At 43.8% G+C, this 16,901-nt stretch overlaps 1 protein-coding gene and 1 non-coding gene across 2 annotated transcripts in view; one reads left to right on the top strand and one right to left on the bottom strand.

The window, feature by feature from the left end:
- Positions 1–16,901, top strand: part of LOC139581764 (probable E3 ubiquitin-protein ligase MID2) — a 348,833-nt gene that overhangs the window by 140,916 nt on the left and 191,016 nt on the right. The gene's annotated exons all lie outside the window — the stretch shown is intronic.
- trnag-ucc (transfer RNA glycine (anticodon UCC)) lies at positions 10,655–10,731 on the bottom strand. Its single transcript has one exon. It is a non-coding gene; the product is annotated as a tRNA-Gly (tRNA).

Below are 16,901 nucleotides of genomic sequence, written 5' to 3'. Positions count from 1 at the left end.
AACCAATTCTAGATTTAATTTTGGATTGGAGATGCTTAATGTGAGTCTGGAAGGAGAGTTTACAGTCTAACCAGACACCTAGGTATTTGTAGTTGTCCACGTATTCTAAGTCAGAGCCGTCCAGAGTAGTGATGCTGGACGGGCGAGCAGGTGCGGGCAGTGATCGGTTGAATAGCATGCATTTAGTTTTACTTGCGTTTAAGAGCAGTTGGAGGCCACGGAAGGAGAGTTGTATGGCATTGAAGTTCATCTGGAGGTTAGTTAACACAGTGTCCAAAGAGGGGCCAGAAGTATACAGAATGGTGTCGTCTGCGTAGAGGTGTATCAGAGAATCACCAGCAGCAAGAGCAACATCATTGATGTATACAGAGAAGAGAGTCGGCCCGAGGATTGAACCCTGTGGCACCCCCATAGAGACTGCCAGAGGTCCGGACAACAGGCCCTCCGATTTGACACACTGAACTCTATGAGAGAAGTAGTTGGTAAACCAGGCAAGGCAATCATTTGAGAAACCAAGGCTGTCGAGTCTGCCACTAAAAATGTGGTGATTGACAGAGTCGAAAGCCTTGGCCAGGTCGATGAATATGGCTGCGCAGTAATGTCTCTTATCGATGGCGGTTATGATGTCGTTTAGGACCTTGAGCGTGGCTGAGGTGCACCCATGACCAGCTCTGAAACCAGATTGCATAGCGGAGAAGGAAGTTGGGATTCGAAATGGTCGGTAATCTGTTTGTTAACTTGGCTTTCGAAGACCTTAGAAAGACAGGGAAGGATAGATATAGGTCTGTAGCAGTTTGGGTCTAGAGTGTCACCCCCTTTGAAGAGAGGGATGACCGCGGCAGCTTTCCAATCTTTGGGAATCTCAGACGATACGAAAGAGAGGTTGAACAGGCTAGTAATAGGGGTTGCAACAATTTCGGCAGATCATTTTAGAAAGAGAGGGTCCAGATTGTCTAGCCCGGTTGATTTGTAGGGGTCCAGATTTTGCAGCTCTTTCAGAACATCAGCTATCTGGATTTGGGTGAAGGAGAAATGGTGGGGGCTTTGGCGGGTTGCTGTGGAGGGTGCCGGGCAGTTGACCGGGGTAGGTGTAGCCAGGTGGAAAGCATGGCCAGCCGTAGAGAAATGCTTATTGAAATTCTCAATTATAGTGGAAACTCTGAGGCCTCATCTTCACTGTCACTTTCCAACCTTGTTGAGGATGGCTCGTTGTCAGGCTCAAAAAGCCTCAAATTTGCCTGGATGGCCACCAATATTTCAACTCTTGTATTGGTCAGCCTGTTGGGTGCTTTGGGGTGTGTATTCCCAAACAAGGACCAGTTGTGCTCTGAGGTGGCTGATGTTGGTGGGATTTGGAGGATGATGGAGGCAACAGGAGAAAGAGCCTCAGATCCACAAAATCGCTTCCACCAGGTGACTGATTAGATATGTTGGCATGACTGCCATATTGCATCTCCATTCCAAAGTCCTTGCTTGGAAGTGTACTTCGCCAGACTGCCAAGAAGTTTGCCCTCATCCAGGCCAAGGTGGCGAGACACGGTAGTGATGACACCATAGGCCTTGTTGATCTCTGCACCAGACAGGATGCTCTTGCCAGCATACTTGGTGTTCAACATTTACGCTGCGGCGTGTATGGGCTTCAGGCAGAAGTCTTCACACTTTTTGATGTATTTCTGAACTGCAGTTTCCTCTGCTTGGAGCAACAGTAAAGTGGGCAGGGCAGTACGGATTTATTCTCTAACATCTGCAAGCAGAGTCTGAACATCAGACAGGGTGGCATTGTCTCCCTCAATCTGTGCAATGGCTACTGCTATAGGTTTCAGGCTGCTTACCACTCTCTCCCAAAATACATCATCCAGGAGGATCCTTTTGATTGGGCTGTCCATATCGGCAGAATTTGATATGTCCATGTAACGACTGTCGCTCTCCTCATCCTCGGAAGAGGTGAGGAGAGAAGGATCTTCAGACCAAAATGCGGAGTCAGGGAAATAAGCCATTTTTATTACAAATACGACGTAGACTAAACAAAACAAAACACTTTCAAAACTTACAAAATAACAAAACGACGTTGACGCAACCTGAACATAAACTTACATAGACAAACGTAAACTCACGAACAGGAACGTACATCGAAACATACGAACAGCCAAACAGCTCCGAAAGTGAATACATCGAACACAACGACGAAAGACATCACAGGAGACAATCACCCACAACGAACACTGTGACAACGCCTACCTAAATATGACTCTTAATTAGAGGAACGCCAAACACCTGCCTCTAATTAAGAGCCATACCAGGTAACCCAAAACCAACACAGAAACAGAAAACATAGAATGCCCACCCAACCTCACGTCCTGACCAACTAACACACAAAAACTAACAGAAAATAGGTCAGGAACGTGACAGTACCCCCCCCACAAGGTGCGAACTCCGGACGCACCAGCACAAAGTCTAGGGGAGGGTCTGGGTGGGCATCTAACCACGGTGGTGGCTCAGGCTCCGGGCGCGGTTCCCACCCCACCATAATCCATCCTAGCCTCCTCCCTCCAAGAATGTCCACCCTCTTACTTCCCCCACAAAATCCTCCTAATAACAAATCTAATAATGACAATACCGGGACAGAGAGATAAACCAAGACAGAGGGATAGATAAGACTATAGAGGTAGATAAAGATAGAGAGGGAGATCAGGATAGAGGGGCAACTCCGGACTGAAAGGCAGCTCCGGACAGAGAGACAGCTCTGGACTGATGGGCAGTTCTGGGTATCTAGCCTTTTCAGGCTGAAGGGCAGCTCATGGCTGACTGACGACTCTCGATGCTCATGGCTGGCTGACGGCTCTCGACGCTCATGGCAGGCTGACGGCTCTCGACGCTCATGGCAGGCTGACGGCTCTCGACGCTCATGGCAGGCTGACGGCCCAGTGCGAGGAGGTGGAATAACCCGCACTGGGCTATGCACTCGTACAGGAGACACCGTGCGCTCTACTGCGTAACACGGCGCCTGCCCGTACTCCCGCTCTCCACGGTTAGCCTGGGAAGTGGGCGCAGGTCTCCTACCTGCCCTTGGCCCACTACCCTTTAGCCCCCCCCCAAGAAATTTTTGGGAGTTACTCACGGGCTTTTCGGGCTTCCGTGCAAGACGTGTCCCCTCATAATTCCGGTTTCGAGCTTGAATCTCCGGCTTCCATCCACGTCTCCTAGCTGCCTCCTTAAACCACCGCTCCTGGGCTGTGGCTGCCTCACTCTTCTCACGAGAGCAGCGATATTCTCCAGTTTGCGCCCAGGGTCCTCTACCAGACAGGATCTCCTCCCAAGTCCAGAAATCCTTGTTGCTCCGTCGAGCATTCCCATACCGCTTGGTCACATTTTGTTGGTGGGTGATTCTGTAACGACTGTCGCTCTCCTCATCCTCGGAAGAGGTGAGGAGAGAAGGATCTTCAGACCAAAATGCGGAGTCAGGGAAATAAGCCATTTTTATTACAAATACGACGTAGACTAAACAAAACAAAACACTTTCAAAACTTACAAAATAACAAAACGACGTTGACGCAACCTGAACATAAACTTACATAGACAAACGTAAACTCACGAACAGGAACGTACATCGAAACATACGAACAGCCAAACAGCTCCGAAAGTGAATACATCGAACACAACGACGAAAGACATCACAGGAGACAATCACCCACAACGAACACTGTGACAACGCCTACCTAAATATGACTCTTAATTAGAGGAACGCCAAACACCTGCCTCTAATTAAGAGCCATACCAGGTAACCCAAAACCAACACAGAAACAGAAAACATAGAATGCCCACCCAACCTCACGTCCTGACCAACTAACACACAAAAACTAACAGAAAATAGGTCAGGAACGTGACAGTCCATTTCTTGGAGAGACTCCTGCCCTTCCAGGAGACTGTCAAACATGATGACAACACCACCACAACGGATGTTGCTGGGCAGCTTCAATGTGGTGCTCTTATTCTTATCAATTTTTGGTGAGGTAGATTGCTGCTATAACTTATTAAGAGCCATTTCCTTGGCTCTCTGTAGTGTATCAATTGTTTTCAGTGCCATGATGTCCTTGAGGAGCAGATTCAATGCATGAGCAGCACAGCCAATGGATGTGATGTGAGGGTAGGACTCCTCCACTTTAGACCAAGCAGCCTTCATGTTTGCAGCATTGTCTGTCACCATTGCAAATACCTTCTGTGGTCCAAAGTCATTGATGACTGCCTTCAGCTCATCTGCAATGTAGAGACCGGTGTGTCTGTTATGCCTTGTGTATGTGCTCTTGTAGATTACTGGTTGAAGGGTGGAGATTATGTACTTAATTATTCCTTGCCCACGAACATTCGACCACCCATCAGAGATTATTGAAATACAGTCTTTCTCTATGATTTGCTTGACCTTCACTTGAACTCTGTTGAACTCTGCATCCAGCAAATTAGTAGATAAATCATGTCTGGTTGGAGGGGTGTATGCTGGGCGAAGAACATTCAGAAATCTCTTCCAATACACATTGCCTGTGAGCACCAGAGGTGAACCAGTTGCATACACAGCTGGAACAAGACATTCATCAGCATTTCTCTGACTACGTTCCTCCATTGAGTCAAAAACACATCTGATTCCAGGAGGACCATGAGCTGTTGCTATCGATAAGCTGTCTGATTCATCATGTTCACCTCGAATAGAAGTAGAGGGACTTTAATCAGAGGTTGCTTGTTGTGAGCGCTGAGGGAACTTTATCCACTTGGCCAGATGATTCTGCATCTTTGTTGCATTCTTCACATATGATTTGGCACAGTATTTGCAAATGTACACAGCTTTTCCTTCTACATTAGCTGCAGTGAAATGTCTCCACACATCAGATAGTGCCCGTGGCATTTTCCTGTAGAGATTAGAAAATAATGATTAAAAATAAATAAAAAATACAATTCCATGTACAGATAAATAGTTAAGCAGTTAGAATAAACAACTCCTTTGTAAGATAAATGTTTTAAAATGAAACATGTATGGAAACAGGTGAATTAACACTCCTCAGTTAGCAGGCTCAAGCAAGCTAAAACCCACATGGTAGCAAAAACTAACTAGCAGAAATTGTTAACAAGTTAGAAATGATTTAAACACACTTTGCTGTAGGCTACTATTTACTAGTTAACATAAAATCATGCATGTCATATAAAATATATTCACCCCACCCAGTATTGTAATCAAAACTTACCAGAAAGCATGTAGTCCTTGGCTCAGACAGTGTAGTAGTGTGGGCTCAATAGCATCTCATTAGTGGGCAAAATCTTGAGAATCAGCTGTACATGTGATGGAAGAGTGCGCTGCACATGTGATGGAAGAAGGGTTGCAATTCCATTGAATTGGGAATAGTTTAACCAAAATATGCCACAAGACCTAGAATTACCTTATGTGTATCCCACAAAAAAAGGTTCACTGTTATAAGCTAACTTTTTTGATGAATTTAATAAAAATTCCCAAAATTCCCGGAATTAACATCCCATGGAAAATTTTCTGGAAATTTCTGGAAAATTACCGGAAAGTTTCCAACCCTTTGCAACGCTACTACATAGTGTTGGCCCAAATGGCACCCATAATATTATTTTATTACAAATGTGTTTTCCGAATTATGATTATTATTACTATTAACATGTAAACCACCGTTCAAAAGTTTGGGGTCACTTAGAAATGTCCTTGTTTTTGAAAGAAAAGCACATTTTTTGTCCATTAAAAAACATCAAATTGATCAGAAATACAGTGTAGACATGGTTAATGTTGTAAATAAATATTGTAGCTGGAAACGGCAGATTTTTAATGGAATATCTACATAGCCGTAAAGAGGCCCATTATCAGCAACCATCAATCACTCTTGTGTTCCAATGGCACGTTGTGTTAGCTAATCCAAGTTTAGAATTTTAAAAGGCTAATTGATCATTAGAAAACTCTTTTGCAATTATGTTAGCACAGCTGAAAACTGTTGTGCTGATTAAACAAGCAATAAAACTGGCCTTCTTTAGACTAGTTGAGTATCTGGAGCATCAGCATTTGTGGGTTCGATTACAGGCTCAAAATGGCCAGGAACAAAGACCTTTCTTCTGAAACTCGTCAGTCTATTCTTGTTCTGAGAAATGAAGGCTATTCCAAAATTGCCAAGAAACTGAAGATCTCGTACAATGCTGTGTACTACTCCCTTCACAGAACAGCGCAAACTGGCTCTAACCAGAATAGAAAGAGGAGTGGGAGGCCCCGGTGCACAACTGAGCAAGAGGACAAGTACATTAGAGTGTCTAGTTTGAGAAACAGATGCCTCAGAAGACCTCAACTGGCAGCTTCATTAAATAGTACATACAAAACACCAGTCTCAACGTCAACAGTGAAGAGGCGACTCCGGGATGCTGGCCTTCTAGGCAGAGTTGCAAAGATAAAGTCATATCTCAGACTGGCCAATAAAAAGAAAAGATTAAGATGGGCAAAAGAACACTGGACAGAGGAAGATTGGATAAAAGTGTTATGGACAGACAAATCTGAGTTTGAGGTGTTTGGATCACAAAGAAGAACATTCGTGAGACGCAGAAAAAATGAAAAGATGCTGGAGGAGTGCTTGACACCATCTGTCAAGCATGGCGGAGGCAAAGTGATGGTCTGGGGGTGCTTTGGTGGTGATAAAGTGGGAGATTTGTACAGGGTAAAAGGAATCTTGAAGAAGGAAGACTATCACTCTATTTTGCAACGCCATGCCATAACCTGTGGACGGTGCTTAATTGGAGCCAATTTCCTCCTACAACAGGACAATGACCCAAAGCACAGCTCCAAACTATGCAATAACTATTTAGGGAAGAAGCAGTCAGCTGGTATTCTGTCTATAATGGAGTGGCCAGCACAGTCACCGGATCTCAACCCTATTGAGCTGTTGTGGGAGCAGTTTGACCGTATGGTACGTAAGAAGTGCCCATCAAGCCAATCCAACTTGTGGGAGGTGCTTCAGGAAGCATGGGGTGAAATCTCTTCAGATTACCTCAACAAATTGACAACTAGAATACCAAAAGTCTGCAACGCTGTAATTGCTGCAAATGGAGGATTTGTTGACGAAAGGACACAAGTATAATTTCAATTAAAAATCATTATTTATTACCTTGTCAACGTCTTGACTATATTTCCTATTCATTTTGCAACTCATTTCATGGATGTTTTCATGGAAAACAAGGACATTTCTAAGTGACCACAAACGTCTGAACGGTAGTGTATATATAGTGTGCACTTGAGCCCTGGGGAAAAGTAGGGCACTAAATGGGGGATAGAGTGCCATTTGGAATGCAGACATAGATACAGTATGTAATTAATCGGACCATTTCTTTCTGAGAAAGGACATGACTGGAAATTCAATTAGAATACATTACGTTCCGTTAATTTGTTTTTCTTCGTTTCACTAAATAGAACCGATCAGGTTGTGTAAAAAATGTATTTATTTTGATAGTAAAGAACATGTGCCTATTTCTCTATTCATGGTTTCTCAAAGCAATCAAAAGCCTTTCTTGATGCATATGGATTGAACACTTTCAAGACTGCTCTGTAGCAGATCAATGGCAAAGCTACTGTCATTACTGTAATAATGTAGCAGAACCATCATATCAATAGGAAAGGTACTGTCATTACTGTAATAATGTAGCAGAACCATCATATCAATAGGAAAGATACTGTCATTACTGTAATAATGTAGCAGAATCATCATATCAATAGGAAAGATACTGTCATTACTGTAATAATGTAGCAGAACCATCATATCAATAGGAAAGATACTGTCATTACTGTAATAATGTAGCAGAACCATCATATCAATAGGAAAGATACTGTCATTACTGTAATAATGTAGCAGAACCATCATATCAATGGGAAAGATACTGTCATTACTGTAATAATGTAGCAGAACCATCATATCAATGGGAAAGATACTGTCATTACTGTAATAATGTAGCAGAACCATCATATCAATGGGAAATATACTGTCATTACTGTAATAATGTAGCAGAACCATCAATGACCACTCAGACTGGTCCATGCTCAGGAAAGTGATATCACAACGTAAACCATCTACCTGCCTTCTAGATCCTATCCTCAGCACCTTCTTCAAAACAGTTTTTAATTGCATATCTGAAGAAGTGCAAGCTATTGTTAATCACTTCCTGTTCACCGGCACTTTCCCCACGGCACTAAAAACTGCTATGGTGAAACCCCTTCTGAGGAAAAGTCTAGATTCTTCAGCTTTTAATATGGCCGGGCGATATCATATCACAGTATTTTTAGTTTTTGAATAATAAAAGTTCTACATTTGCTTTATAAGTAGTTAGTGACCCCAGGGTGCTTTATGAGTAGTGAGTGATCCTAGGGTGCTTTATGAGTAGTGAGTGATCCCAGGGTGCTTTATGAGTAGTGAGTGATCCCAGGGTGCTTTATGAGTAGTGAGTGATCCTAGGGTGGCAATACACACATTCTAAGTGATTTCAATGAGCCTCTCTCCATTCGGATTGTTTTATACTGTTCAATTCAAATTCAACACAAACTATTTTTCTGCATTTTCATCAATTCCTGCATTTCCTGCACTCATTTGAGATAATTTCCACATTGCCACGTAGGGCTGCACGATATGGTTAAACAATCTAGGCTTTATTTTTAACCAAATGTTTTACTTGTGATTACGGCAAAACCCTTGGGTGAACTGTTGGAATCATGGAAATAGAATGATTATTCAAATTCTATAGTTAGAATATTATAGAGGGCACTTTGAATACAGCGTTGTTTGACATGACAGCAAATGAAAATGCCAGGGAGGAGTTATTGTGACAGGGTAGGAACCAAAGTGTTGACAAGTGTTTCCTAGGGGAACCTATAGTCTTTGGCTACATTGAATGTTTTCTCTTAGCTACTTCATGTAGCTAACATATTCATGCTTCACGTATTCCTCTTTATTTTAGAAGATACTGTTGAACAAACAGCATGGAGATGCAGGTCTACACCATCACTGGTATTGTCAGTCTGTAAAGCTAGTTAACTTTGCCCCGACTCAGTACATTTATTAGCTAGCAAGAGATTTGCATTAGCGGTTGACAAGATGTCGGCCCAACTTACTAAGAAAAGACAAACTAGCTGTTTGCTGATATAAGAAACACAAACTAGTAGTGTCATTATAGAACGCTAGTGGGTTTATATTAAGAAGCAAAGTGAAAACAGCATCGTTGTCGTCAACATTGTTCCATGTGCTGCATTGACCAGCAGACTGAACACAAGTGTCTCGTGGTTGAGGAACATCAAATGCGCTCCTTGAGTGACAGGTGGCGGGGCTAGGTCTGTGTGGGGCGGGGCTAGGTCTGTGTGGGGCGGGGCTAGGTCTGTGTGGGGCGGGGCTAGGTCTGTGTGGGGCGGGGCTAGGTCTGTGTGGAAAGTGGCACGGATAGAGAGAGAGCGGAGAGAGACGACTCAAGTAGCGAAGTAAACTATAAAAATTAACTTTACACACGGCGTATCACATTTAACAAACCAAACATTAAAATATTGTTATAGGTAGGAAGGTAAAGTAAAAACCCAAACCGCTCCGTGCATCAATACAAGTATATCGTAAAATGTGGTATACCGCCCAGCCCTTAGCAATTTTTGGCCAATCTACAACCTTCCATTTGTAAGCAAAATTCTGGAGAAATTGGTTTTCAAACAGCTAAATAATGTTTTAAGTGCCAACTGTATTTTTGTTTTTTTAAATAATCCAATCTGGTGTTCGTGCCCACCACAGCACAGAGAGTTAAAGTGGTACATGATCTTAAAGCCAACACAGATGCCGAACAGCTTTCTGTCCTTGGACTCTTGAATTGAAGTGCTGCATTCAACACTGTTGACCATGATGTCCTTCTGGACAGACTGGAGAGGTGGGTTGTCCTCTCCGGTCCATTTCTTAGAGTTTTTTGTCATCCTTGGTGAACATAACTCAGAGATAATACATATCACATGTGGCGTTCCACAAGGTTTGATTTTGGGTCCGGTACTGTTCAGTTTATATATGTTACCTCTTGGTAGCGGTTTCAGAAAGCACAGTGTTGATTTCCACTGCCACGCAGACGATACACGACATTACATTTGTCCCATCAGAGGATTTTAGCTCCACGGATAAATTATTAGACTGTATTAGTGATTTAAATACTTGGATGGCTCACAACTTCCTCCAGCTAAACCAAGACAAGACCAAGGTACTTATTGTTGGAGCCAAAGCACAGAGCTGGCTGCACATTTTTATTCACAGACAATAAAGATAAAACACCAGATAAAAAACCTAGTGGTTATTTTAGATTCTGAACAAAATTTCGAATCACACATTAGGAATGTGACCAAAATAGTTTTTTACCACCTGAGGAACATTGCCATGGTGCGGCTGTTTCTGATAGGCTGATACAGAGAGACTCAGCCATGCTGTTATTACAAGCATGCTTGACTACTGTAATGCTCTCCTGTCTGGTCTACCCAAGAAAGCCATTGGTCAACTGCAAAACATACAGAATGCTGCAGCGTGGGTACATTTACATTACATTTAAGTCATTTAGCAGACGCTCTTATCCAGAGCGACTTACAAATTGGAAAGTTCATACATATTCATCCTGGTCCCCCCGTGGGAATTGAACCCACAACCCTGGCGTTGGAAGCGCCATGCTCTACCAACTGAGCCACACGGGACCAGACTGGTACTGACCAAGACCAGACGGAGAGAACACATTACACCGGTTTAAAGGTCTCTGACTGACTGCCTGTGAGTTCTAGAATACATTTAAAGATTATTCTATTGCTTTTTAAATCAATCCGCAATTGTTCACCCCAATACATGTCAGACATGCTTTAAGTTATGTACCCAGTAGGTCCCTCAGGTCCTCTGGCCTTTTAATTATCCCAAAGCCTAGGACCAAGAGGCATGAAGAGACAGCCTTTAGTTATTATGCCCCCAGCCTCTGGAATAGCCTGCCAGAGAACCTGATGGGGGGCTGAAACCGTGGACATATTTAAAAGAGATCTTAGAAATGTCACGCTCTGGCCTTAGTATTCTTTGTTTCCTTTATTATTTTAGTTAGGTCAGGGTGTGGACATGGGGAATGTATGTGTTTTTGTATTGTCTAGGGTGGTTGTATGGTTTAGGGGGTTAAGTAGAGTAGATGGGTTTGTGTTTAGTGTAGGTGTCTAGCTGTGTCTATGGTTGCCTGAATGGTTCTCAATCAGAGACAGATGTCATTAATTGTCTCTGATTGGGAGCCATATTTAAGACAGCCATAGGCACTAGGTTATTGTGGGTAATTGTCTATGTCGATGTTCTATGTTGCATGTGTGCACTTAGTTCTTCTTAGCTTCACGATCGGTTGTTTTGTTCATTTTGTAAGTGTTTGTTTTTTCCTTCATTAAAAGAAGATGTCTTATTTTTCACACGCTGCGTTTTGGTCCTCCATTCAAAGTCAAGACGATCGTGACAAGAAAACATATTTGTAGTTTTGCTTTTCCTCAGGATGCGTTTTAGTTGCTCAGTTTGTGTATTTCTATTGTTGTTTATCTTATGTTTGTTGTGTAGTAAATATTTCAGCTTTTATATTCATTGTTTTTTCAGGTTTTCTTTCTTCCTGTGAAGGACATTGCGTTGTATTCCATGTCTGAAATGTGCTGTATAAATAAAGTTTGATTTGAGATGTGTGTCTCAAATGACACCCTACTCTCTATATAGTGTACTACCTTCGACTAGAAGCTTATTTTAATTGTTTTATTTAACCTTTATTTAACCAGGCAAGTCAGTTAAGAACAAATGTGTATTTTACAATGACGGCCTACACCTGCCAAACCCTCCCCTCCTAACCCGGACAACGCTGGGCCAAGTGTGCGCCGCCCTATTGGACCTGCGATCACAGCCGGTTATGATAGAGCCTGGAATCAAACCAGGATGTCTGTAGTGACGCCTCAAGCACTGAGATGCAATGCCTTAGACCGCTGCACCACTCAGGAGCCCTGGTCAGAAGTAGTGGTTAGAAGTAGTGGTCAAAAGTAGTGCACTATGTAGTAAGGAATAGGGTGTCATTTAGGATACGGACAGAATAGCTCCAGATAATATCACATGTCTATGATTGTACAGTAGAATGTATCTCTGACAGTGGACAGATTGATGCTTTCTACAGAGCAAATCCTTCCCATAAGAGCTACATTGTATAGGTGTTACGGATCATACGGTCACTGGCAGCTTTTGTCATGTTAAGCCTGTAATATTTCCAATATACCTTCAGTCGTGTTTTTCATTCATCCTCCTTATCAAGGGTTTCAAATATGGAAGCGAGAAATTAATGATTTTGACTTTAGCTCACGACTTACACATGTCTGTTAACATGACGGCGCAGACGTGAATAGATGCGCAGCTGGTTACTGTTGCTAAGCTCTGCGGTACAGGAGGCCTTCTTGGTTGTGGGCCAAGGAGCAGACAGACTGTACCGTGATATGATCAGGAATTCCTTACGGCAGGAGGCGGAGGGGTGTGTGTGTGTGTGTGTGTGTGTGTGTGTGTGTGTGTGTGTGTGTGTGTGTGTGTGTGTGTGTGTGTGTGTGTGTGTGTGTGTGTGTGTGTGTGTGTGTGTGTGTGTGTGTGTGTGTGTGTGTGTGTGTGTGTGTGTGTGTGTGTGTGTGTGTGTGTGTGTATATATATTAGGGAATTCCCTAAGACAAGAGGTGCAGGCAGGGAGTTCCTAACATTTTGGGCGGTGCCAAAGCAGGCTGCATAATTCAGTCAGTCAGGGAGCCAAGGCAGCATGTCTGTGTGTCTGCATCCCAAACAGCAAACGTTTCCCCTTTTGACCAGAGCCAGACAGACAGCCTGTCTGTTGATGATGGAGCCTGTGGGGATCAGAAGTGTTTTTCATGGAATTTACTGTAAAGACATTTCCCAGAAGGCTTCACCACTCAGAGGGTTCAGTCTTTGGGCTTCACCACTCAGAGGGTTCTGTCTTTGGGTTTCACCACTCAGAGGGTTCTGTCTTTGGGCTTCGCCACTCAGAGGGCTCAGTCTTTGGGCTTCGCCACTCAGAGGGCTCAGTCTTTGGGCTTCACCACTCAGAGGGCTCAGTCTTTGGGCTTCACCACTCAGAGGGCTCAGTCTTTGTGTAAAAGATAGATGATTCTAAACTAAAATAATAGGAAGCTGTACTAGAAAGCTGTAATAGGAAGCTGTACTAGGAAGCTGTACTAGGAAGCTGTAATAGGAAGCTGTACTAGGAAGCTGTACTAGGAAGCTGTACTAGGAAGCTGTACTAGGAAGCTGTACTAGGAATCTGTACTAGAAAGCTGTACTAGGAAGCTGTACTAGGAAGCTGTACTAGAAAGCTGTACTAGGAAGCTGTACTAGGAAGCTGTACTAGGAAACTGTACTAGGAAGCTGTACTAGGAAGCTGTACTAGAAAGCTGTACTAGGAAGCTGTACTTGGAATCTGTACTAGAAAGCTGTACTAGGAAGCTGTAATAGGAAGCTGTACTAGGAAGCTGTACTAGAAAGCTGTACTAGGAAGCTGAACTAGGAAGATGTACTAGGAAGCTGTACTAGGAATCTGTACTAGGAAGTTGTACTAGAAAGCTGTACTAGGAATCTGTACTAGAAAGCTGTACTAGGAAGCTGTACTAGAAAGCTGTACTAGGAAGCTGTACTAGGAAGCTGTGGCTGCTCTGACTGAAGCTTACAGTTTGTGCCCGTCTCTTCTTCGTCAAGTGTTGTCACTTGAGCTGACTGTCTTGGAGTGATTTTCTCCTATATTGTCTATTCTCGGATAAAAGACAGAGGGCCATGAGTCATTTTACCTTGATTTAACTAGGCAAGTCAGTTAAGAACAAATTCTTATTGATAATGACGGCCTAGGAACAGTGGGTTAACTGCCTTGCTCAGGGGCAGAACGACAGCATTTCTGATTAGATCTATCAACCTTTCAGTTACTGGCCCAACACTCTACCCACTAGGCTACCTGCCGCCCCAGAATAGACTAGGAAACCCTTATACCCACAGAAAGCTTGTGAGCTGTAACATAGAGTGCACGGGTCCATATTTGTGTGAGACTTACTGAATTAGCACAGCACAGGCTCAAAACATGTAAATGTAAATGAATAATGATTTTCACCCTCTGAATACTTTACAAATATTGTTTCAAACAGAAGGTTCATGACATGAAGGATTATTTGTTGTATACTGTTAAATTGTATTATGAAGTAAGTATGCTATTTTGGGACAGCAGTTGTTCCATTAATTTCACTGTAGTGTTGCCCCCCCCCCCCCCCCCCCCCTCGTCGGACACAGACAACTCACAAGGCCCGGACACCTTCGTTTGGTACAACTTCCATATCTGTTGTTGTTGTTTGGCCATATGTTCTGTTAGTATGTTGTGTGACCCAGGCGAGTTTTAGAGGTGTGTGTGTGTGTGTGTGTGTGTGTGTGTGTGTGTGTGTGTGTGTGTGTGTGTGTGTGTGTGTGTGTGTGTGTGTGTCCGTGTGTGTGTCCGTGTGTGTGTCCGTGTGTGTGCTGGTGTAATGTTGATGGATCCCTGTGTGGTCTGGTGTAATGTTGATGGATCCCTGTGTGGTCTGGTGTAATGTTGAAGGATCCCTGTGTGGTCTGGTGTAATGTTGATGGATCCTGTGTGGTCTGGTGTAATGTTGATGGATCCCTGTGTGGTCTGGTGTAATGTTGATGGATCCCTGTGTGCTGGTGTAATGTTGATGGATCCCTGTGTGGTCTGGTGTAATGTTGATTGATCCCTGTGTGGTCTGGTGTAATGTTGAAGGATCCCTGTGTGGTCTGGTGTAATGTTGATGGATCCCTGTGTGTTCTGGTGTAATGTTGATGGATCCCTGTGTGGTCTGGTGTAATGTTGATGGATCCCTGTGTGTGCTGGTGTAATGTTGATGGATCCCTGTGTGGTCTGGTGTAATGTTGATGGATCCCTGTGTGGTCTGGTGTAATGTTGAAGGATCCCTGTGTGGTCTGGTGTAATGTTGATGGATCCCTGTGTGGTCTGGTGTAATGTTGAAGGATCCCTGTGTGGTCTGGTGTAATGTTGATGGATCCCTGTGTGGTCTGGTGTAATGTTGATTGATCCCTGTGTGGTCTGGTGTAATGTTGAAGGATCCCTGTGTGGTCTGGTGTAATGTTGATGGATCCCTGTGTGTTCTGGTGTAATGTTGATGGATCCCTGTGTGGTCTGGTGTAATGTTGATGGATCCCTGTGTGTGCTGGTGTAATGTTGATGGATCCCTGTGTGGTCTGGTGTAATGTTGATGGATCCCTGTGTGGTCTGGTGTAATGTTGATGGATCCCTGTGTGGTCTGGTGTAATGTTGATGGATCCCTGTGTGGTCTGGTGTAATGTTGATGGTTCCCTGTGTGGTCTGGTGTAATGTTGATGGTTCCCTGTGTGGTCTGGTGTAATGTTGATGGATCCCTGTGTGGTCTGGTGTAATGTTGATGGTTCCCTGTGTGGTCTGGTGTAATGTTGATGGATCCCTGTGTGGTCTGGTGTAATGTTGATGGATCCCTGTGTGCTGGTGTAATGTTGATGGATCCCTGTGTGGTCTGGTGTAATGTTGATGGATCCCTGTGTGGTCTGGTGTAATGTTGAAGGATCCCTGTGTGGTCTGGTGTAATGTTGATGGATCCCTGTGTGGTCTGGTGTAATGTTGATGGATCCTGTGTGGTCTGGTGTAATGTTGATGGATTCCTGTGTGGTCTGGTGTAATGTTGAAGGATCCCTGTGTGGTCTGGTGTAATGTTAATGGATCCCTGTGTGGTCTGGTGTAATGTTGATGGATCCCTGTGTGGTCTGGTGTAATGTTGATGGATCCCTGTGTGTGCTGGTGTAATGTTGATGGATCCCTGTGTGTTCTGGTTTAATGTTGATGGATCCCTGTGTGGTCTGGTGTAATGTTAATGGATCCCTGTGTGGTCTGGTGTAATGTTGATGGATCCCTGTGTGGTCTGGTGTAATGTTGAATGATCCCTGTGTGGTCTGGTGTAATGTTGATGGTTCCCTGTGTGGTCTGGTGTAATGTTGATGGATCCTGTGTGGTCTGGTGTAATGTTGAAGGATCCCTGTGTGTGCTGGTGTAATGTTGATGGATCCTGTGTGGTCTGGTGTAATGTTGATGGATCCTGTGTGGTCTGGTGTAATGTTGATGGATCCCTGTGTGTGCTGGTGTAATGTTGATGGATCCTGTGTGGTCTGGTGTAATGTTGATGGATCCCTGTGTGGTCTGGTGTAATGTTGAAGGATCCCTGTGTGGTCTGGTGTAATGTTGATGGATCCCTGTGTGGTCTGGTGTAATGTTGATGGATCCCTGTGTGGTCTGGTGTAATGTTGATGGATCCTGTGTGGTCTGGTGTAATGTTGATGGATTCCTGTGTGGTCTGGTGTAATGTTGATGGATCCTGTGTGGTCTGGTGTAATGTTGATGGATCCCTGTGTGGTCTGGTGTAATGTTGATGGATCCCTGTGTGCTGGTGTAATGTTGATGGATCCCTGTGTGGTCTGGTGTAATGTTGATTGATCCCTGTGTGGTCTGGTGTAATGTTGAAGGATCCCTGTGTGGTCTGGTGTAATGTTGATGGATCCCTGTGTGTTCTGGTGTAATGTTGATGGATCCCTGTGTGGTCTGGTGTAATGTTGATGGATCCCTGTGTGTGCTGGTGTAATGTTGATGGATCCCTGTGTGGTCTGGTGTAATGTTGATGGATCCCTGTGTGGTCTGGTGTAATGTTGAAGGATCCCTGTGTGGTCTGGTGTAATGTTGATGGATTCCTGTGTGGTCTGGTGTAATGTTGAATGATTCCTGTGTGGTCTGGTGTAATGTTGATG

Source organism: Salvelinus alpinus, chromosome 7 (assembly GCF_045679555.1).
Source record: "Salvelinus alpinus chromosome 7, SLU_Salpinus.1, whole genome shotgun sequence".
Lineage (NCBI taxonomy): Eukaryota > Metazoa > Chordata > Actinopteri > Salmoniformes > Salmonidae > Salvelinus > Salvelinus alpinus.
This window is presented reverse-complemented; position numbering and strand designations above follow the sequence as displayed.